The following is a 24,902-nucleotide window of genomic DNA, read 5'->3' as shown; positions in this document are numbered from 1 at the left end:
GAATCAGGGGAATTTATAATGGACAACAAAGAAATGGCAGACCAATTAAATACATACTTTGGTTCTGTCTTCACAAAGGAGGACACAAATAACCTTCCAGAGATGTTGGGGAACATAGGGTCTAATGAGAGGGAGGAATTGAATGAAATCAGTATTTATAGGGAAATGGTGTTAGGGAAATTGATGGCATTGAAGGCTGATAAATCCCCAGGGCCTGATAATCTACATCCTAGGGTACTTAAGAAAGTGGCCCTAGAAATAGTAGATGCATTGCTGGTCATCTTCCAAAATTCTATAGGCTCTGGAATAGTTCCCATGGATTGGAGGGTACCTAATGTAACCCCACTATTTAAAATAGGTGGTAGAGTGAAAACAGGGAATTATAGACTGGTAAGCCTGACATCGGTAGTGGGGAAAATGCTAGAGTCCATTATTAAAGATGTAATAGCAGAGCACTTGGAAAACAGTGACAGGATCGGACAAAGTCAACATGGATTTACAAAAGGTAAATCGTGGTTGACTAATCTACTGGAATTTTTTGAGGATGTAACTGGTAGAATAGATAAGGGAGAACCAGTGGATGTGGTGTATTTGGACTCTCAGAAGGCTTTCGATAAGGTCCCGCATAAGAAATTGGCGTGCAAAGTTAAAGCACATGGGATTGGAGGTAAAGTACTGACTTGGATAGAGAACTGGTTGGCAGACAGGAAGCAAAGAGTTGGAATAAACGAGTCTTTTTCCGAGTGGCAGGCAGTGACTAGTGGGGTACCGCAGGGATCCGCGCTAGGACCCCAGATATTCACAATATATATTAATGATCTAGACGAGGGAACTAGATGTAATATCTCCAAGTTTGCAGATGACACAGAGCTGGGTGTGCATGTGTGCGTGTGTGCGTGTGTGCTGTGAGGAGGATGCAGAGAAACTCCAGTATGATTTGGACAGGTTGGGTGATTGGGCAGATGCATGGCAGATGCAGTATAATGTGGATAAATGCGAGGTTATCCACTTTGGTGGCAAAAACAGGAAGACAGATTATTATCTGAATGGCAATAGATTGGAAAAGGGGAAGTGCAACGAGACCTGGGTGTCCTTGTGCACCAGTTGCTGAAGGTAAGCATGCAGGTGTAGCAGGCGGTTAAGAAGGCAAATGGTTTGTTGGCCTTCATAGCGAGAAGATTCGAGTATAGGAGCAAGGATATCTTGCTGCAGTTGTACAGGGCCTTGGTGAGGCCACACCTTGAATGTTGTGTGCAGTTTTGGTCGCCTTATCTGAGGAAGGATGTCCTTGCCATGGAGGGAGTGCAGCGAAGATTCACCAGACTGATACCTGGGATGGCAGGAATGACGTATAAAGAGAGATTGGGTCGATTAGGCTTATATTCACTTGAGTTTAGAAGAATGAGAGGGGATCTCATTGAAACTTATACAATTCTAACAGGACTAGACAGACTAGATGCAGGAAGGATGTTCCCGATGGCGGGGGAGTCCAGAACCAGGGGTCACAGTCTAAGGATAAGGGGTAAGCCATTTAGGACTGAGATGAGGAGGAATTTCTTCACCCAGAGAGTGGTGAACCTGTGGAATTCTCTACCACAGAAGGCAGTTGAGGCCAACTTATTAAATACATTCAAGAAGGAGTTAGATATATTTCTTAAGGCTAAAGGGATCAAGGGATATGGGGAGAAAGCAGGGACAGGGTACTGAATTTGGATGATCAGCCATGATCTCATTAAATGGTGGAACAGGCTCGAGGGGCCGAATCGCCTACTTCTGCTCCTATCTTCTATGTTTCTATGTTTGAATAAGAAAATGGCACACAATGGAGTGAAGCACATCAGGGACCACTGCCAGAGTCTGTAGAAAAATTACTGCTTCAAGTATTGCTTCTTGGTATGATGGTAGCTCCATCAAGTACACTTTTGCCTTGTGCTTGATAGCCCATAAGTCATCCAGTTCTAATCCCTCCACTCCAGTCGACCTCAGAAAAAAAACATGCCCTAGCTGTCAGATAGGGAAACACGATGAGAAGTAGGTAGGCAAAGGACTGAACCATGTTCTGAAGGCATTCTTTAGTCTATTGTTAATCTTGGGAGAGCACCGTAGCCAGAGAAATAACCGGATTTGAAGAGGCAGTACTATAAGGCCTATATGAGGCAAGAACTGGAATGGCGTACTGGGCCGCTAGCTTCTGATTTTAGTCCAAATCATGGTCATGACCTCCACACACATGCACCACTGCACTGCACAGAGATAAGCCTCTAGTCAGGAGGTTTGAGAAATCAAAATGTGCCATCTCATCAGAGCTGTCATTTAGACAGCATCAGTCCCATAGAAGGACCATGGTTCTTTTTCTCTCAGTCTCCCTGGTTTTGTGCATCTCCTCGAGACAGTTGTTGAGGTCTGAAGCGGTTTAAAAATTGCAGTCATGGTACTTCTGCTTGAATGCAGCAAGATCTTACAACCAAACCGAAAGCTTTTAAAAAGTTTTATTAGCTGAAGTGTCTTACTAGTTTTTGATTTCAGTAATGTCATTGCATGTTAGAACTATAATTTAGTGCCATGTTTAAAGTGTAGCCCAAAGCTTCAATTCTGAATTGCCAATGACAGATGCATAGTTTGTCTGGTAAATAACATCTGCCAACTGAATGAGTAAGTAAGTGTCCATCTGGAGATGCTTCAGTTTCCAATTTAGGATTCACTGACTTCTGGATTGTACAAATTATCCTCTGCAGTAAACATTCTATTAAAAAGTCTGTCAGTTTTTGCATTTCATTATCGTCCACTCTGGCATGATCTGACTTGCAACCATAAGGTGGCAGTCAATCAATGTTCAGCCAGATTAAGGTCAGTGGAGTGCATGACAGACTATGGGGGAGATATTCGTCTTTACCACCTGCCTGGGCATTAAGTATCTCCTGGACAGACCGCAGAGAGGAAAATCTGGCGGGGAGGATTGCATGCTGAAAATGAGGACATTTCTGAAAATGTCCAATTTTCCTTCCACTGATTAAAATAGAGTGAAAATCAGGCAGGTATCGTTAGTGGTCTGTGAACCTTCCCGCACGATTTTCTTCTCCTTGGTTCACCCAGGAAATGTTTAATGCCCAGGCGATAAAGTCAAAAATCCGAGAAGACCGAGTTTACATGTAGTCCACCTGCTCGCTCCTCTTCATTGTTCTTTGCACAGTTTGACCGACGTGTAACACTTTGACTTGGCATGGTGCTTCATTGGCATGAAGGAATGTGGATTACAGACATTTCTGTGCCTACCTCCTGGCCGTATTCGCTTTCGCTCAGGGCAACATTATTAAGAGTGGTTTTATTCTAATTGCCTAAAATAGATCCAAGGACAAGGTGGTTATACTCAAATTGGATTGCACACCCAAAAACACAAAATGGTTTCATTTTATATTCGTCACTGGCATCTCAACAAGATGACTTAAGTAAAAAGAAATTCAAAGAAACAAACAAAGGAGAAAAGTATGGCGGGGTGGGGAGAAGACTTACAGAATCAATACTTCAGTATATGTACGATAGCAAAATACTGCAGATGTTGGAAATCCAAAACAACAACAGAAAATGCTGGAAAAACTCAGCAGGTCAGGCAACATCCGTGGAGAGAAATTTGAGTTGACGTTTCGGGTCGAACCCTTCTTCAAAACTGGAATGAAAAGAAACTGGATCGAAGGCAGGGCTGTGATCGGACAAAAGAATAAAAGAAACAAAAGAAGTAAAAGAGATTAGAAGCTAGACGAGATGGTAATAGGCTGAGATTAGGTGTAAAGTGTACTGGCAGGGCAAAAGATAGCTGCCAGGTGTGGGAGAGAAACAAAAGGAAAGGGGGGGGGGGGAAAGGAGTGGAAAATTTACAAGAAAAAATGAAATGGGGGCCGAGCTTATGATCTGAAATTGTTGAACTCGATATTGAGTCCGGAAGGCTGCAGAGTGCCTAATCGGAAGATGAGGTGCTGTTCCTCGAGTTTACGTTGAGCTTCCGTGGAACAATACAAGAGGCCAAGGACGGTGAGGTCCGAGTGGGAATGGAGCGGTGAATAAAAATGACAGGCGACCGGAAGCTCGGGGTCACCCTTACGGACTGAATGGAGGTGTTCCGCAAAGCGGTCACCCAATCTGCGTTTGGTCTCCCCAATGTAGAGGAGACCGCATCGTGAGCAGCGACTACAGTATACTAGATTGCGAGAAGTACAAGTAAATCGCTGTTTCACCTGGAAGGGGTGTTTGGGGCCCTGGACAGTGGGAAGGGGGGAGGTATAGGGGCAGGTGTTACACCTCCTCCGCTTGCACGGGAAGGTGCCAGGTGAAGGGGAAGGGCTGTTTGGGGTGATAGAGGAGTGGACTAGGGTGTCTCGGAGGGAGCGGTCCCTGCGGAATGCTGAAAGGGGAGGGGAGGGGAAGATACGTTTGGTGGTGGGATCACTTTGGAGGTAGCGGAAATGCCGGAGGATGATCCGTTGAATGTGGAGGCTGGTGGGGTGAAAGGTGAGGACAAGGGGAACCCTATCGTGGTTCCGGGAGGGAGGGGCAGGGGTGAGGGCAGAAGTGCGGGAGATAGAACTGACACGGTCGAGGGCAGTGTCAACCACGGTAGAGGGGAATCCTCGGTTGCGGAAAAAGGAAGACATGTCTGAAGCACTGGTGTGGAAGGTGGCATCGTCGGAGCAGATACGGCGGAGACGGAGAAACTGGGAGAATGGAATAGAGTCCTTACAGGAAGCGGGGTGGGAGGAAGTGTAGTCCAGGTAGCTGTGGGAGTCAGTGGGCTTGTAGTGAATATTGGTCGATAACCTATCCCCAGAGATGGAGAAGTCGAGGAAGGGAAGGGAAGAGTCAGAGATGGACCATGTGAAGGTGAGGGAAGGGTGGAAATTGGAGGCAAAGTGAATGAAATTGTCGAGTTCGGGGCGAGAGCAGGAAACGGCACCGATACAGTCATCAATGTATCGGAAAAAGAGGTGAGGGAGGGGGCCCGAGTAGGACTGGAACAAAGATTGTTCCACATAGCCCACGAAAAGGCAGGCATAGCTAGGACCCATGCGGGTACCCATGGCAACACCTTTGATTTGGAGGAAATGAGTGGAGTTAAAGGAGAAGTTGTTCAATGTGAGAACAAGTTCAGCCAGGCGGAGGAGGGTAGTGGTGGGTGGGGACTGGTCGGGCCTCTGTTCAAGGAAGAAGCGGAGCGCCCTCAGGCCATCCGGGTGGGGGATGGAGGTGTAGAGGGATTGTACGTCCATGGTGAAAAGGAAGCGGTTGGGGCCAGGAAACTGGAAACTGTTAAAGTGGCAGAGGGCGTCCGAAGAGTCGCGGATGTAGGTGGGAAGAGACTGGACAAGGGGAGAAAAGATAGTGTCAAGATAGGAAGAGATAAGTTCCGTGGGGCAAGAACAGGCTGAAACGATGGGTCTACCAGGGCAGTCCTGTTTGTGGATCTTGGGAAGGAGGTAGAAGCGGGCTGTGCGGGGTTGGGAACTATGAGGTTGGTGGCAGCGGGGGGAAGATCTCCAGAGGAGATGAGGTCAGTGACAGTCTTGGAAACGGTGGTTTGATGTTCGGTAGTGGGGTCATGGTCCAGGTGGAGGTAGGAGGAGGTGTCGGGGAGTTGGCGTTCAGCTTCCGCTAGGTAGAGGTCAGTACGCCAAACAACAACTGTAAGGACCGGAACTCGGTGGACCCAACTGCAGTAAGGCAAACTGAGGCAGAGGTAAGGTTGCAAAATAAAGGTAGACTTTACTTGACATAAACAAAATAACAACAGTACAGAATACAGGCAAGCAGACCAGCAAGCGGTATCTCCAGGCAGTGCAACTCAAGACTGAGCAAAGAACATAAAGTGAACACCACTTAAATAGTAGGCATCTAACAATGCACAGGTGAATACAATAATGAATAAAGAAGGACACAATTAAGAGAGTTCATGGAGCCCTCTGGTGGCGAGGCGAGGCAGAGTCTGGGTCATTCCTTACAGGAGCCCCCCCCCTAGGAACGGCCCCTGACGTTCCCCCAGAAGGTCCATGGTGACGACGAAAAAAATTCCGTACTAAATCGCGATCCAGGATGTCCCGGTCCGGGACCCAAGAGCGTTCCTCCGGACCATATCCCTCCCAGTCCACCAGGAACTGGAGGCCCCCGCGAACCCGGCGAGAGTCCATCAGGCGACGGACCGTGTAAGCAGGCTGGCCGTCGATGATGCGGGGAGCAGGAGGAGGCCTCGTGGCGGGCGCCAGGGAACTGCTGGCCACTGGCCGAAGCCGGGAGACATGGAAGGTAGGATGAATCCGCATGGAGCAGGGTAGCTGGAGACGGTAGGACACCGGGTTGACCTTTCTCAACACCATGAAGGGGCCGATGAAACGGGGCGCCAGCTTGCGGGACTCCACTCGCAGCGGGAGATCCTGCGTAGAAAGCCAAACCCTCTGACCAGGACGGAATGAAGGAGCCGGTCTGCGCCGCTTGTTGGCCTGGATCTGCCGTTGTCGAGAAGCTCGTTGCAAGGCCAGCCGCGCTCTCCTCCAGGTCCGCCGACAACGCTGGACAAACTTCTCCGCGGACGGGACCCCCACCTCGAGCTCCTGCTCTTGGAACAGTGGAGGTTGAAAACCGAACTGGCACTCGAACGGCGACAGTCCTGTGGGGGAGCAGCGCAACGTGTTGTGCGCGTACTCAGCCCAGACGATGTGACGACTCCAGGTCGCAGGGTTAGCGGACACGAGACACCTCAGGGTCGTCTCCAGGTCTTGGTTGATCCGTTCTGTTTGACCGTTCGACTGAGGGTGGAAACCTGAGGAAAGACTGACAGTAGCTCCAATGAGCTTGTAGAAGGCTTTCCAAAACCGGGAGGCGAATTGTGGACCACGGTCAGAAACGATGTCAAGGGGCAAACCGAATAACCTGAAAACATGCTGGACCATGAGCTCGGCTGTCTCTTGGGCTGAGGGAAGCTTGGGCAAGGGCAGAAAACGACAGGCTTTGGAGAAGCGATCTACGATGACCAGAATGACAGTGTTGCCTTGAGATGGTGGAAGGCCTGTGATGAAATCCACCGAGAGGTGTGACCAGGGGCAAGTGGGAATGGGGAGAGGATGCAGCAAACCCTGGGGGCGAGATCGAGGGTTCTTGTTTCGTGCACAAATGGCACAAGCTGCCACGAACGCCTTTACGTCCTTCTCCATGGTGGGCCACCAGAACCTTCTGCGAAGAAACTCCAGCGTCCTGGATGCGCCTGGATGACCGGTGAGTCGCGACGAATGCCCCCACTGCAGGACTTGTGAGCGAGTCGTGTTGGGGACAAAAAGGCGACCAGGTGGGCCGTTGCCAGGGTCTGCCTCCCTCTGTTGCGCCTTTCTGACCAGCGTCGCGATTCCCCAGCAAACCGGTGCTACAATTCGGGAAGTAGAAATAATAGGTTCTGGTTGTCTCTCCCGCTCGGGTGGATCAAATTGCCTGGAGAGAGCATCAGGCTTGAGATTCTTGGAACCTGGACGATATGACAGGACAAAGTCAAAACGATTAAATAACAGTGCCCAGCGAGCTTGACGAGAGTTAAGTCGTTTGGCCTCCTGGATATAGGCCAGATTCTTATGGTCAGTCCAGACAATGAACGGGTGTTTAGAACCCTCTAACCAATGTCTCCACTCCTCCAGTGCCAACTTAACTGCCAGTAATTCCCTGTTCCCAATATCGTAGTTTCGTTCAGCGGGAGTGAGTCGGCGAGAGAAAAAGGCGCAAGGGTGCAGTTTGTTGTCGTTAGACCGTTGGGATAAAACGGCGCCCACTCCTATATCCGAGGCATCCACCTCGACAATGAAGGGGAGTGAGGGATCCGGAATAACGAGGACAGGAGCAGACGTGAAGCGCCGCTTGAGATCCTCGAAAGCCTGCGCAGCCTCAGCGGACCAACTGAACCGGGTAGAGGCGATCCTGGTGAGGGCGTTAAGAGGGGCAGCAATGGTGCCGAAGTTTCTGATGAATCTCCGATAGAAGTTAGCAAACCCCAAGAAACGTTGCACCTGTTTGAGAGAGGTGGGTGGTGGCCAATCTCGGACAGCTTGGGTCTTGCCAGGGTCCATTTGGATGTTGCCGCTGGAGATGATGAAGCCCAGAAATGAAACTGTGGAAACGTGAAATTCACACTTCTCCGCCTTGACAAACAAGAGGTTGTTAAACAAAAGTTGCAGGACTTGTCTTACATGCTGGACATGATCGTGAAGAGTTTTGGAGAAAATGAGAATGTCATCCAGGTAGACAAAAACAAAGCGATTCAGCATGTCTCGGAGAACGTCGTTGATGAGCGCCTGGAACACAGCAGGGGCGTTGGTCAATCCAAAGGGCATAACCAGGTACTCATAGTGCCCAGTGGGTGTGTTGAATGCCGTCTTCCACTCGTCCCCTTCGCGGACGCGGATGAGGTTGTAGGCGTTGCGGAGGTCCAATTTTGTGAAGACCGTGGCTCCCTGAAGTAGCTCGAAGGCCGTCGACATGAGTGGAAGAGGATAACGGTTCTTTATAGTAATCCGGTTAAGGCCACGGTAGTCGATGCAGGGACGGAGACCTCCATCTTTCTTACTCACGAAGAAAAAACCGGCACCAGCAGGAGAGGTGGACGGACGGATGAAGCCAGCGGCGAGGGCGTCACGGATGTACTCCTCCATGGCGGCGGTCTCAGGAGCAGAAAGGGAAAGATCCTACCCCTAGGTGGGCATGTCCCAGGCAGGAGGTCAACGGCACAGCCATATGGCCTATGAGGGGGAAGTGATGTGGCTCGAACCTTACTGAAGACCTCTTTTAGATCCTCATACTCGGGTGGCACTCGGGACAATTCAGAGCGTGATGGGAACTCCTGGGGCTGGGAAGGAGACTTGGCGCGAAGACAGGTAGTATGGCAGGCGGAGCCCCATTCCGTAAGCCAGCCGGTGGCCCAATCTAAGCGAGGATTATGGCAGGCCAACCAAGGGTAACCCAGAATTAATGGAAACTGGGAAGAGTGGATAAGGGAGAATTGGATGGTCTCAAAATGTTGTCCTTCCACGCCCAAACACAGAGGGGCAGTATGATGGTGAACGGTTCCAGAGCCCAGGGGTCTTCCATCCAGGGCAACAACAGTGAGGGGGTGATCAGGATGGGTCAGGGGAATCTTGAGCTGTTTAGCTAACCCCAGATCTATGAAGTTACCATCAGACCCTGAATCCACCATGGCCTTAAGATCATATTGTTGATTGTCCCAGAAAAGGGAGGATGCCAGCAAAACCCTAGAAACAGTGGGGTCGGAAGGGATGGTTATGCTCATCTCAGGTCCCTCCGTCCTGGATGAGCCCTGGCTTTTCCCACCAAATCTGGACAGGAAGAGCGGAAGTGGCCAGCTTTCCCACAACAGAGACAAGATCCCTCTCTCATTCGGCGATCATGTTTGGGCTGCGAGAGGCGGGTTACTCCCACCTGCATGGGCTCCTCTGGATCGGTCAAAGATGGACTCGGGATGGCTCGGAGGTTCTCAGATGGCTTTGAAGCAGGAAAAGCTCTGGTCTCTGGAAACGGAGTGAAAAAGGAGTGGCGTTCTCTTCGCCTCTCACGGAGACGATTATCCACACGAACGGAGATATCAAAAAGAGACTCCAAATCACTCACCGGATCCCTGGAAGCCAGTTCGTCCTTGATCTCATCCGTGAGACCGTGGCGAAAGGTGGCGATGAGCGCCTCCGAATTCCATTGGCTTTCAGCAGCGAGAGTGCGAAACTCAATAGCGTAGTCCGCAACGCTACGAACCCCCTGGCGAAGCCGAAGTAGTCTGTTAGATGCCTCTCGCCCACTGACAGGGTGATCAAAGACCCTTCTCATTTCTTCCGAGAAAAGTTGGTAGTTTGAACATACCGGCGTTTGCTGTTCCCAGACGGCTGTAGCCCAGGTAAGCGCCTTGCCGGTAAGTAGCGAAATGATGTAGGCCACTCGGGAACAGTCACTGGGAAATAATGAACCCTGCAGTTGGAAAACCAGGGAACATTGGATTAGGAAACCTCGACATCCTCCTGGGTTACCGTCGTAGCGCTCGGGTGCAGGTAATCGGGGTTCTCTCAGAGGAGAAGGCGAAACCGTAGGAGCGGGTAACGGTGCAGGAGCGGCTTGGATCACCTGACTCTGTTTCTGGCTCTGATGGAAAGTGATGACGAGGCCCTCCAGCAGATTCTGGTTTCGGGAGACTGCCGTGGCGAGACACTGCAGTTCGTTCAAAATAAGTTGTAGCTGTTCAGAAACTTGTCTTGGCCATTGGTCCTTCTCTGCTGGGTCCATGTTTTGGCTCAGTCTTGCTGTAAGGACCGGAACTCGGTGGACCCAACTGCAGTAAGGCAAACTGAGGCAGAGGTAAGGTTGCAAAATAAAGGTAGACTTTACTTGACATAAACAAAATAACAACAGTACAGAATACAGGCAAGCAGACCAGAAAGCGGTATCTCCAGGCAGTGCAACTCAAGACTGAGCAAAGAACATAAAGTGAACACCACTTAAATAGTAGGCATCTAACAATGCACAGGTGAATACAATAATGAATAAAGAAAGACACAATTAAGAGAGTTCATGGAGCCCTCTGGTGGTGAGGCGAGGCAGAGTCTGGGTCATTCCTTACAACAACAGCACCACCCTTGTCAGCGGGTTTAATGACAATGTCAGGGTTGGATCTAAGAGAATGGGGTGCTGCAAGTTCAGAGGGAGGTAGGTTGGAGTGAGTGAGGGGAGCAGAGAAATGGAGACGGCCGATGTCACGGCGGCAGTTAGCGATGAAAAGATCTAGAGAGGGTAAGAGGCCAGGGGGAGGGGTCCAGGTAGAACGGGAATTCTGCAAGCTTCTAATCTCTTTGACTTCTTTTGTTTCTTTTATTCTTTTGTCTGATCGCAGCCCTGCCTTCAATCCAGTTTCTTTTCATTCCAGTTTTGAAGAAGGGTTCGAACCGAAACGTCAACTCAAATTTCTCTCCACGGATGTTGCCTGACCTGCTGAGTTTTTCCAGCATTTTCTGTTGTTGCTTCAGTATATGTACATGAAAACATTGAAATAGTGTGAGAGGTGTTACTGATTCTATTACTGACTTTGCCTCCTGTGGAGACATTACTTTAAGTCCCCTCTCTTACTAAGTTACTCAATAAAGCACTATTGACAAGGTGCACAGTTACTTCCTGGAGTAGGTTTATAGGTTACCGCAGAAATCAGCAGAACCCTAAATCCTGAAGTTGTCTTAACTGGGAAAAATGATTTGCTTCTATGGTTAATCCTTGTATCTTAAATTGTTTTTAAACAGATTCTGTATCATAGTAAATCTAATTGTCAAACTTTAATACAGTGAGCTCCCCTGGTGGCTTAATGGGTAAATGCAATGTTTGGGGTTGGACTGGTCCTGAGCTATATGAACCAAGACAGTCACATATTTAACCTTTGGTCTATGCTCTGCTAGCTGAAATCCAGGGTGATGGTTAGGTACTGGAATCATCTTAGTGCCCTCGCATAGAGAAAAGAAGATTCAGCCAAGGTTCCTGCTGTTGAAAACTAGGACTGAAATCCGACCAAAAAGAGCATGTGGGGGTTTCGGGTGAGAGCAGGATCAGGCTTGGCTGCAACACCCTTCCTGGTCAAATAGCCTGATAACACTCTGATTCGGCTCACATATTAGGAATGACCACTTGGCTGGCATTACAGAGGGCCTGTAAGACTCTGCCCCAACAAAAGTCAGTGGTTTCAGGAGAGAGGGTGGGGGGAAGGGAGAGAAAATAAAAGGAGTAAATAAGTGTCAGTAATGAATTTTACTTTAAGATTACTCTCCCTTCTCCAATCAAAATATTTGAACAATCAATTCTGTAATCAGAAATAGTTACATCTCAGGCTTTTAAAACAGCATGGGGTAGATTGTAAGTACTGGCGCAATTCTGCACACTGACATCGGAACAAATGAGCTCACCCTCCCCTAATTCGATGAGAATGAAGCTCCTGCCTATTTTAACTGGGTGCTCCTTTCTCTTGGTTTTCTGAAACCTGGAAATGCACGTACAGAACAAACTTCGTGGAGATCATGAAGATCAGGTCTCTACCAAATATTCATCATCGTTATGCCCAGATAAACTGGCGCACAAAGGGCAAAACTTAGATGAAAATTACTCCCCCTTCCATTTCTGTCTCAAAGGCTGTACCCAGGCTACCAATGAGAAGACTACCCCTCGACATTAAATAGGGTATGCACTATGTTACATTGTACAGAATCAGTAATTACCCTGTTAAGTAGTAATACTGCACACTAAAATTGTATTTAGTATATATCACAGGGTGGAAGGTACTAGACACATTTCATGGAGCTTAAACCAACCAGTTCCATTTCTTTACAAATGAATAATTTAGATATAAGCAAATGTAGGTATAAGAAATCCTATACAGCACACCAAATGATCTAGGGAGAGTCCACAGGGATTTACTTTACCCTTTTCTATTAGTGCAGCAAAACCTATTTCAGCTATTGCTGCAGTTTCTTGAAATGGAACAATTTATTAGTCTGAAACAAATGAACCACCTTTTGTTCCTTAGTGAAGAGAATACAGTCCTGAGATAAAGTTGCCAGATGTGAAAATGCTTGTGATGTTCTATGGATCAATATGGATGTCAGCCTTGATGCACAGAAAGATTCTCTTCTTTTATAATTTTGCTGATGGCTCTGGCACATCCAGCGCAGGCATGAAGGGCCGAACGGCCTCCTTCTGTGCTGTATCATTCTTAGATTCGATGACAATCAAAGGAAAAACAGCGCAGCTTCCTGTCGTATTAACAACACAATATTAGAAGATGACACCACGGAATGTGACTGAGAAGACTAACACATATTGAAGTAGAAATTCGCGTCGGGCCGCAGCGCAAAACTTCAATAGAAAAGAAATAACAACAGAAAATGCTGGAAAAGCTCAGCAGGCCAGGCAACATCCGTGGAGAGAGAAATAGAGTCAATGTTTCGGGTCGAATCCCTTCTACAGAACTGAGAGAAAAGGCAGGAAATGAATCAAAAGACAGTTTGGGGGCTGGGAAATGGGGGAGGGGATGAAAGAAGAGACATTAAGAGATATTCAAGGGGAGACGCGATAGTAATAGAACAGGTAAAGAGACAGACAATGGCTCTAAATGAAGTGTGAAATGCGCCGGCAGAGTGATGGACAGCTGACATGTGGGAGAGAGAGAAAAAAAAGGAAAAGCCACAAACCAAAAGTGTGGATAAAAAATATAAAGCATAATAGGGGCCGAGGCTATGATCTATAGAAAAGAAAATTGGGCGGAGTGTAAAACGGGCTGCTGATTCGCTATCAGCCATTTCGTGCTGCCGCACCATCATCTGGAACCTATTACCTGGCTGCTTTTATGTATATATTCTCCAGACATTATTGATCCATAGGACAACGCAGACATATCTGCATTTTAATGAGCGGAAAATCACAGTCTGCGGCGTGCAGAAATAAATTTCAAAAATTCCAGCTCTTCATATCTGACATCAATCCATAGAGAAATAACCTACCAACGAAACTCTAGAAACACAAATTTGTTAGCTGTAACAGGACGCAGAATTTCACACTGCTGAGGATAATTTATTCCCTTCAAAAAAAAAGTCAACTAATTATGCTAATTCAGGATGTGGTGTTTGGGCCTCTTCCACGCACAATCAGCCAGTCTGCTGCTGATCTTTCATTTAACAGTTTAAGATTAACCCAGCACAAATGTTACAATTTGTGACAGTTTCCCTTCACGTTAAAATCAAAATAATTTAAAAATCAATTTTTGGATGGAAGCTGAAACAATACCATATTTATTTCACTTATGAGGTTGGCTTATGTGATTCACTTGTGACTTTGTAATGAATATTGTATCACCTTTGTTCTCGCACCTTAATTAACTCTGTGGGCACTGTTGATGGTTTCATCACTCTGAATCTGATTTAAATTTAAAATGATGTATAATTGCAGTACATTATCAATGTGCGTTTTGCATGCCACAATTGCAAAATCCATTAATATACCCTGCTGGTTTTTGGAAAACAAAACAGATAACTGATAATGTCCATGATGCTCAAGACCTCTGTTAATTTATAGAGAATATAATTAACTATATACCACAAACACAGCTGTATTGATTCTTGGGCTTGTTGAATTTATTCTGAACCTAACATGGAAGGAACTATTTACTGAAATAATATTGCGGTGCAGTGACTGCCTGTTTGGTTTACTTGACAAATGCCTACCTTCATCGGATAACTGTCATTTTTATTGAACAAGGTCAGATTATTAAGACTGATTATAATCTTCTTATTACTTTTACTTCATAATGAAACTGTATTGCTCATAATCATCCATGACCATCCATAGCCTAAAGCACAAAGGCCAATCTTCAAACAGATGCAATGTTGAAAGGCCATTTGCGACTCATTTCTGTCACAAATTGCCCCTGTGATGCAGTGCACTCAATTCTATTTTTAGCTCACTTCTATGTGGAATTTCGAGTAACCTTTGTGTTGTTCCCAGTTGGGAGCCAGATAACATACTGAATTACCCTCATTCCAGTTCCTCACAAAGCTTGGCAACAATCACAGTGTGACGGATCCCTCAGGATAGTCAAAACCTGTTCAAGAGGAAGTTACAGGGATGAAAAATATTGATTTCAAAGTTGGAAATGAAATCGATTTTCTGATTTGACTTTATTTGCTGCACAGTCAAAACTAGAGCTGAAAATGAATGGTTGGGAAGTTATAATTGGGCTCTCTACATCAATGGTTCTCAAACTGTGCGGTCTAACTCCTGGTGTGCTATCACATCTCACTCAACTCCTAATCTGTGTAACCTGTCTCTCCTGATCCTAATGCACATTCCGCTGGTACCCGTTTCACTGCCTCCCCTGCTTCAACTCTCAATCTCCCCACTCGATTGGACGACTGCTAAAGAAAATCGAGAAAAAAGTGTTACAATCATGAACCAGAGGTAAAAAGAGTAAGAGAGGAAAAAGAGAAACAGAAGTGAAGGAGGAGAGGGACATAGGTGAAGGAGGAGAGTAAGGATGCATTTACACTCCTAGGGGGAGAAATTGAGTCGTGCCCCCTTTGGGGTGCTAACTTCGCCTGGGCGCTACTTTTAGCACTGGAAAAATTAGCGCCCCCATGGCGGAAATTGAGTGGTAGCGCCCCAAGAGGGAAGCGGGGTGCTACTGGAAGCACCCCGCCTCCCTCTTGGGGCACTGCGAGGGACTATTGCGGCGCAACGTGCCACAGCGTCACTCGCTGCGGCACATCGTGCTGCCATATTGCAGGCCTTCCTCCCATTCTTAAAGGGAAGGGGCCTTGCGCAGCGAGACCCGGGGCCCAGCTGGGCCACCAGGGATCAGAGTGCCGGCAAAAGAGCCTGGCACTTAAAAGAAATGCTGGGCTCATGGAGCACAGCCGGCACTACGCGGGGTGGGGGGGGCGGTCAGGAGGCCGGGGATGGGAGCGGAGGCAGGTGCTGGCAGGCGGCCACAAACAAAAAATGGCCGCCCGGCACATTGCCTTTAAATAGCGCTGCCCCGGCCGCAGGTAGGCCGCCCTGACCCCGTTGGACATAGCATCTGGCGGTAAGTCAGGGGGCGCTACCGAAGATCGCAGCCGGGGTGCGAGGGGGGCGCTGCACAAGGCAATGATGTCATCACCGGCAGTGCAGCACGCAGGGCGCTAACGGTTAGCACCACCTCTAACCTCCCGCTGAATTTCGCGGGAAGCGTTGGTGGCATCGCGCCCAGGCGCTAGTTGCTTTGCGCCCCATTGGGCACTAACGGGAGATGCAAAGCAACCGAATTTTCCCCACCAAGTTTTGCATTGGTGTCAAGCAGTTTTGAATTTGCCCTGATGCTAAAGGCCCAAACTCAAAACCAAGTGAGTGAGACTTCTTGCTCCAGAGAGTCTCCGTCTGCTTTGCTTTGGTGACAGGTTGGATCCTGAGTCCTGACTATGGATTTACGCTGCATTTGCACTATGACTAAAACACCGATGCAAACTGAAACCATTTTGGACTAAACCTACCATTGTAATTTAAATAAGAGAGGCACAGAAGTAAAAGAAGAGAATGAGAAAGCTAGCAGTGAAAGAGGGGAGAGAGAGAAGCAAAGAGAAGAGAGTGCAGTAAAGGAATCGAGAGAAGTGGTGGAGGAAATGGAGTGAAACAGCAATGAAGTGTGCGGGAGAGAGAAAGAGACAAGTGACAAAAGAGAAAGTGAAAGAGGAAAGAAGGAAGTAGAAGTGAAGAAGTGAGAGAGGGGGACAAGAGTGAAAGAATAGAAAGAGAATGATAGTGTAAGTTTTTTTGAAGACTTATTAGTACCACTATCCATAGCCAGTGGGGAAAGAGGTTATAAGAATGTTTTGGTTTAACCAAGCCTGTCGTGGTCAGCCAAGAACTGTTTTTTGTTGTTGTTTTCTTCCAATTTTGGGAAAATATCTGAAAACAGGAGTAAAAGTATAGCAAATGTGGCTGACTACTTCAGGAGGCTTTAGTGCAGTGACTAAAACTCACAATAAATGAAATCCTTTATTTAGGTGAATGCTTATGGTCATCGGTGCTTTTTCACTCAGATCACCCAGCACCAGTATCAAGAACATCGGGGACAGCCCGATCTGTTGCAGCGTAAAGGTCCAGTTAATCTCAGTTGAGCTCAGAAAAGCTCCGAGTTTCTGTACATTTTCACATCTCCCACCGCCACCATCCGGAAGGCCTGTTTAAATTATATTGCCTACTTACTGCCAAATTGTAAACAGTTATAATGTTGTGAGCCCTGGCTCATTAAGAACTAGTGTGAGAGTGACTCAATTCATTTCATGGGCAATCTCTCCAGCAGAGAGAGATGAGACTCGCAGCTCATTAGTTTGGGCAAGGTTTAAGTTCAAAACGTATGGTGGCCTAACAGCTACAATACTGTTCCATCAGTGCTAAAAAGCAACAACCGTGCCTGACAAGTTTCATTGATTTTTTGAGAAGATAACAGACATAGTAGATGGGGAAATGCAGCGGATGTAGGGCTGGATTTTCATTGGGCCGTGGAGTCGGGATTGGAGGCGTGTGGGGGTTTAAAATCCCGAAATCGGGGGTCCCGACCCCATCCTGCCCCCAACCCGCCTCCATGGCAGTTTCAATGGAGGCGGGTACCCGCCCCACACTGGGACCCGCCTCCCCGAGGCGGGAAGGGGATTAGTGCCAATTAACTGCCTGCTAACAGGTAGTTAACAGGCAGTTTTTAGCCTAATCCCTATTTTCATTGTTGAAATGTGGGATTCCCGACGGCTCCAAACCATGCCAAGTTAGCTAAAGGCGGGCCGTCGGGATGAAGGACTTGGAGAGGTCGAAATGTCCGGTGTTCAGGTGAGTGATGGGTGCATGAGCGGAGAGGTAAGTGTGTTTGGTCTGTGTAAAGTGTTTAAAGAAGTTCTACTAACCTTTACTTACCTTTACAGCCTTCCTTCCTTTAGGTCTCGGGAGTCCCTCGTCTCACCGGCACAGAAAGCAGAATGGCCGCGAGCTGTCAAAATCTGCAGCCTCTGCTTTCTGTTCCGGGGAGATCTCTAAATCATCCTGAGAGGAAGGAATTAACCTAGAGTACAGATTGTCAGTGTTTGACAGCTTCAAAGAGCTGTGAAAAGCTGATATTTCATCTGTCAAAAGGTCTTGACAGATGAAATTTCGATCTGTGATTTCACCTGTGATGGTCCTTAATTGGCCTGCTGACCCGCTGGGCGGGCTCAACAAGGTCAATCAAGTCTAAATCGCGTGGGTTGGCTCGAACTCGATGGCGGCGGGACTACAACCCCGAAAGTTGTAGTCCCGCCTCCTACCCGCCTCCTCAATGAAAATCCAACCCGTAGTGTACATGGATGTTAGGAAATTCTCTGACAAGGTACCACATGGTGTGGAGATGCCGGAGTTGGACTGGGGTGGACAAATGTAAGAAGTCACACAACACCAGGTTATAGTCCAACAGCTTTATTTGAAATCACAAGCTTTCGGAGCGCTGCTCCTTCTTCAGGTGAAGTGGAGAAATGCATAAAGACACAACTTATATAGTCAGAGAATCATGTCAGATGTTTACAGGTAACCTTTCCAACTGCCATTTATCACACCTCGGCAGGGAGATAATCACAGCAGTCAAAGGCGTGAATGGTGTCCAAACAGGTTAGTCAGGGAAACATTACATCAAAGAACAATGAGGTGGGGTCACAAGGGGTCAAATATTGCAGATGCTGGGGTCTGTATGAAAAACAAAAAAAACAGACAAAAAACATTTTTTTTGGCTGGAAATCACAGCAGGTCCGGCCGCATCTGTGTAGAGAGAACAAGCCAATGTCGACTCGAGTCTGGATGACCCTGCATCAGGTGGGGTTACATGTAGCGTGACATGAACCCAAGATCTCGGTTGAGGCCGTCCTCATGTGTGCGGAACTTGGCTATCAGTTTCTGCTCGACGATTTTGCGTTGTCGTGTGTCTCGAAGGCCACCTTGGAGAATGCTTACCCGAAGATCGGAGGCTGAATGTCCTTGACTGCTGAAGTGTTCCCCGACTGGGAGGGAACACTCCTGCCTGGTGATTGTTGCGCGGTGTCCGTTCATCCGTTGTCGCAGTGTCTGCATGGTCTCGCCGATGTACCATGCTCCGGGGCATCCTTTCCTGCAACGTATGAGGTAGACAACGTTGGCCGAGTCACATGAGTATGTACCATGTACCTGGTGGGTGGGGTCCTCACGTGTGATGATGGTATCTGTGTTGATGATCTGGCATGTCTTGCAGAGGTTGCTGTGGCAGGGTTGTGTGGTGTCGTGGTCGCTGTTCTCCTGAAAGCTGGGTAATTTGCTGCGAATGATGGTCTGTTTGAGGTTAGGCGGCTGTTTGAAAGCGAGTAGTGGAGGCGTGGGGATGGCCTTTGCGAGGTGTTCGTCGTCATCGATGACATGTTGAAGGCTGCGAAGAACATGGCATAGTTTCTCCGCTCCGGGGAAGTACTGGACGACGAAGGGTACTCTGTTGGTTGTGTCCCGTGTTTGTCTTCTGAGGAGGTCTATGCGATTTTTCGCTGTGGCCCGTCGGAACTGTCGATCGACGAGTCGAGCGTCATATCCCATTCTTACAAGGGCGTCTTTCAGTGTCTGTAGGTGTCCATCGCGTTCCTCCTCGTCTGAGCAGATCCTGTGTATTCGCAGGGCTTGTCCATAGGGGATGGCTTCTTTAACGTGGTTAGGGTGGAAGCTGGAGAAGTGAAGCATCGTGAGGTTGTCCGTGGGCTTGCGGTAGAGTGAAGTGCTGAGGTGTCCGTCTTTGATGGAGATTCGTGTGTCCAGGAATGAGACTGATTCTGAGGAATAGTCCATGGTGAGTTTGATGGTGGGATGGAACTTGTTGATGTTATCGTGTAGTCTTTTCAGTGATTCTTCGCCGTGGGTCCATAGGAAGAAAATGTCGTCGATGTATCTGGTGTATAGCGTTGGTTGGAGATCCTGTGCAGCGAAGAAGTCTTGCTCGAACTTGTGCATGAAGATGTTTGCGTATTGGGGTGCGAATTTGGTCCCCATGGCTGTTCCGTGTGTTTGGGTAAAGAACTGGTTGTCGAAGGTGAAGACATTGTGGTCAAGGATGCAGCGGATGAGTTGTAGGATGTCTTCACCTTCGACAACCAGTTCTTTACCCAAACAAACGGAACAGCCATGGGGACCAAATTCGCACCCCAATACGCAAACATCTTCATGCACAAGTTCGAGCAAGACTTCTTCGCTGCACAGGATCTCCAACCAACGCTATACACCAGATACATCGACGACATTTTCTTCCTATGGACCCACGGCGAAGAATCACTGAAAAGACTACACGATAACATCAACAAGTTCCATCCCACCATCAAACTCACCATGGACTACTCCTCAGAATCAGTCTCATTCCTGGACACACGAATCTCCATCAAAGACGGACACCTCAGCACTTCACTCTACCGCAAGCCCACGGACAACCTCACGATGCTTCACTTCTCCAGCTTCCACCCTAACCACGTTAAAGAAGCCATCCCCTATGGACAAGCCCTGCGAATACACAGGATCTGCTCAGACGAGGAGGAACGCGATGGACACCTACAGACACTGAAAGACGCCCTTGTAAGAACGGGATATGACGCTCGACTCGTCGATCGACAGTTCCGACGGGCCACAGCGAAAAATCGCATAGACCTCCTCAGAAGACAAACACGGGACACAACCAACAGAGTACCCTTCGTCGTCCAGTACTTCCCCGGAGCGGAGAAACTACGCCATGTTCTTCGCAGCCTTCAACATGTCATCGATGATGACGAACACCTCGCAAAGGCCATCCCCACGCCTCCACTACTCGCTTTCAAACAGCCGCCTAACCTCAAACAGACCATCGTTCGCAGCAAATTACCCAGCTTTCAGGAGAACAGCGACCACGACACCACACAACCCTGCCACAGCAACCTCTGCAAGACATGCCAGATCATCAACACAGATACCATCATCACACGTGAGGACCCCACCCACCAGGTACATGGTACATACTCATGTGACTCGGCCAACGTTGTCTACCTCATACGTTGCAGGAAAGGATGCCCCGGAGCATGGTACATCGGCGAGACCATGCAGACACTGCGACAACGGATGAACGGACACCGCGCAACAATCACCAGGCAGGAGTGTTCCCTCCCAGTCGGGGAACACTTCAGCAGTCAAGGACATTCAGCCTCCGATCTTCGGGTAAGCATTCTCCAAGGTGGCCTTCGAGACACACGACAACGCAAAATCGTCGAGCAGAAACTGATAGCTAAGTTCCGCACACATGAGGATGGCCTCAACCGAGATCTTGGGTTCATGTCACGCTACATGTAACCCCACCTGATGCAGGGTCATCCAGACTCGAGTCGACATTGGCTTGTTCTCTCTACACAGATGCGGCCGGACCTGCTGTGATTTCCAGCCAAAAAAAATGTTTTTTGTCTGTTTTTTTTGTTTTTCATACAGACCCCAGCATCTGCAATATTTGACCCCTTGTGACCCCACCTCATTGTTCTTTGATGTAATGTTTCCCTGACTGACCTGTTTGGACACCATTCACGCCTTTGACTGCTGTGATTATCTCCCTGCCGAGGTGTGATAAATGGCAGTTGGAAAGGTTACCTGTAAACATCTGACATGATTCTCTGACTATATAAGCTGTGTCTTTATGCATTTCTCCACTTCACCTGAAGAAGGAGCAGCGCTCCGAAAGCTTGTGATTTCAAATAAAGCTGTTGGACTATAACCTGGTGTTGTGTGACTTCTTACATTTGTCCACCCCAGTCCAACTCCGGCATCTCCACACCATGGCTACTATCGACACCACAAACTGCCGGCTCAAAGTGGAGAGGATCTCCAAGAAGATCGCGCATATCGACACAGACATCAAGTTTCTACAGAGATGCAAGAAAGCAGACAAGATCCCGAAAGGACTACAGATCACTAACCCACTCAAGTCGACCTACAACACAGACTACGCTGAGAGACTCTGCCGTCGTACCTCTCGCACACTCCTCAACCATCTCGTACACCAGCTCTACAGCAGACGCCGCAACCTCGAAACCGAGATGGAGTCCATGTTCTCAGCCTGTGCTCAGGACACAGCAGACCAGCTACGAGACACCGCCAAACAAACAAGGCAACGGAACTACGCTACCTACATGCACACCAAGAACAGGAAGCTTGAGAAACTTGGCATCACCAGCAGCAGCAACCAAGCCTCCCCCGGTACCACGGTTGAAACCACAGGGAAATCCATCGTCAACCTGTCCGACCACACCCTTCAACCAGACGAAATTGAAGTTCTCAGCCGAGGGCTCAATTTCTGCCCCACCACCAAAATGGACCCCATCGGTCTCGCGGCAGACACAGAGGAATTCATCAGGAGAATGAGGCTCCGGGAATTCTTCCACAAATCCCAAGATGTCAGCAGCGAACCCAATGAGACAATCAATGATCCGGAACAGCAGACAGAGGGATCCGCAGTGCAGCGACCGAAGAAGAAAGAGTCAAATTGGACCCCTCCGGAGGGTCGCTGCCCTAAGCTTGACATGTATGCTCAAGCTGTCAGGAGATGCATCAACGCCAGATTCATCAGCCGCATTCACAAGACAGTCCAGAATGTCACCCGAGCACAACGCAACGCCATCCACGCTCTCAAGACCAACCGCAACATCGTCATCAAACCAGCAGACAAAGGAGGTGCCATCGTCATACAGAACAGAACGGACTATTGCAAAGAAGTATACCGACAACTGGACAACCAGGAATACTACAGACAGTTACCCGCAGATCCGACCAAAGAACACACCCGCCAACTCAACAGACTGATCAAAACCTTCGATCCAGACCTTCAAAGCATCCTACATGCTCTCATCCCACGTACTCCCCGCGTGGGAGACTTCTACTGCCTCCCAAAGATACACAAAGCCAACACACCTGGACGTCCTATCGCATCAGGCAACGGAACCCTGTGTGAGAACCTCTCTGGATATGTTGAGGGCATCCTGAAACCCATCGTACAGGGAACCCCCAGCTTCTGTCGCGACACTACAGACTTCTTACAGAAGCTCAGCACCCACGGACCAGTTGAACCAGGAACACTCCTCGCCACGATGGACGTCTCGGCACTCTACACCAGTATCCGCCACGATGACGGCATCGCTGCGACAGCCTCAGTACTCAACACCAACAACAGCCAATCTCCAGACGCCATCCTACAACTCATCCGCTTCATCCTTGACCACAATGTCTTCACCTTCGACAACCAGTTCTTTACCCAAACAAACGGAACAGCCATGGGGACCAAATTCGCACCCCAATACGCAAACATCTTCATGCACAAGTTCGAGCAAGACTTCTTCGCTGCACAGGATCTCCAACCAACGCTATACACCAGATACATCGACGACATTTTCTTCCTATGGACCCACGGCGAAGAATCACTGAAAAGACTACACGATAACATCAACAAGTTCCATCCCACCATCAAACTCACCATGGGCTACTCCTCAGAATCAGTCTCATTCCTGGACACACGAATCTCCATCAAAGACGGACACCTCAGCACTTCACTCTACCGCAAGCCCACGGACAACCTCACGATGCTTCACTTCTCCAGCTTCCACCCTAACCACGTTAAAGAAGCCATCCCCTATGGACAAGCCCTGCGAATACACAGGATCTGCTCAGACGAGGAGGAACGCGATGGACACCTACAGACACTGAAAGACGCCCTTGTAAGAACGGGATATGACGCTCGACTCGTCGATCGACAGTTCCGACGGGCCACAGCGAAAAATCGCATAGACCTCCTCAGAAGACAAACACGGGACACAACCAACAGAGTACCCTTCGTCGTCCAGTACTTCCCCGGAGCGGAGAAACTACGCCATGTTCTTCGCAGCCTTCAACATGTCATCGATGACGACGAACACCTCGCTAAGGCCATCCCCACGCCTCCACTACTCGCTTTCAAACAGCCGCCGAACCTCAAACAGACCATCGTTCGCAGCAAATTACCCAGCTTTCAGGAGAACAGCGACCACGACACCACACAACCCTGCCACAGCAACCTCTGCAAGACATGCCAGATCATCAACACAGATACCATCATCACACGTGAGGACACCACCCACCAGGTACATGGTACATACTCATGTGACTCGGCCAACGTTGTCTACCTCATACGTTGCAGGAAAGGATGCCCCGGAGCATGGTACATCGGCGAGACCATGCAGACACTGCGACAACGGATGAACGGACACCGCGCAACAATCACCAGGCAGGAGTGTTCCCTCCCAGTCGGGGAACACTTCAGCAGTCAAGGACATTCAGCCTCCGATCTTCGGGTAAGCATTCTCCAAGGTGGCCTTCGAGACACACGACAACGCAAAATCGTCGAGCAGAAACTGATAGCCAAGTTCCGCACACATGAGGATGGCCTCAACCGAGATCTTGGGTTCATGTTACGCTACATGTAACCCCACCTGATGCAGGGTCATCCAGACTCGAGTCGACATTGGCTTGTTCTCTCTACACAGATGCGGCCGGACCTGCTGTGATTTCCAGCCAAAAAAAATGTTTTTTGTCTGTTTTTTTTGTTTTTCATACAGACCCCAGCATCTGCAATATTTGACCCCTTGTGACCCCACCTCATTGTTCTTTGATGTAATGTTTCCCTGACTGACCTGTTTGGACACCATTCACGCCTTTGACTGCTGTGATTATCTCCCTGCCGAGGTGTGATAAATGGCAGTTGGAAAGGTTACCTGTAAACATCTGACATGATTCTCTGACTATATAAGCTGTGTCTTTATGCATTTCTCCACTTCACCTGAAGAAGGAGCAGCGCTCCGAAAGCTTGTGATTTCAAATAAAGCTGTTGGACTATAACCTGGTGTTGTGTGACTTCTTACAAGGTACCACATGGGAGATTGTAAATTAGATTAAAAATTGGTTAGCAGAGAGAACACAGAGTAGGAGGTTAATGGCAGTATTCAGAGTGGTTGGAAGTGGTTAATGGTTGAGTTCTGGTGCCATTTACGTGCACTGTATTTATCAATGATTTGGATATCGGCTGACAGAAGCTGGTGCTGAAATTTTCTGATGCTACCAAAATAAAAGGTATAGTTAATTCTTTAGAAGACCAAAGGAAGCTGCAAAGGGATATTGATAAGATGGGCGAATGGGCTAAAAAGTGGTCGATGGAATTCCAATGTTGATATGGGTGAGGTGATGTTATTTGGGAACAAAAATAACAGCAGTAATTATACTCTGAATGGGACTAAGTTTGGTGCTGTGGAAGAGTG

At 48.4% G+C, this 24,902-nt stretch overlaps 1 protein-coding gene across 1 annotated transcript in view; it reads left to right on the top strand.

The window, feature by feature from the left end:
* Window positions 1–24,902, top strand: part of LOC147100391 (otoancorin-like) — a 163,611-nt gene that overhangs the window by 104,966 nt on the left and 33,743 nt on the right. The gene's annotated exons all lie outside the window — the stretch shown is intronic.

This window comes from Somniosus microcephalus, chromosome 26, assembly GCF_052327205.1.
Source record: "Somniosus microcephalus isolate GS21.2 chromosome 26, FLI_Smic_1.0, whole genome shotgun sequence".
NCBI classification, from domain to species: Eukaryota; Metazoa; Chordata; class Chondrichthyes; order Squaliformes; family Somniosidae; genus Somniosus; species Somniosus microcephalus.
The sequence above is the reverse complement of the archived record's forward strand: the minus strand, read 5'-3'. Positions and strand labels throughout refer to the sequence as shown.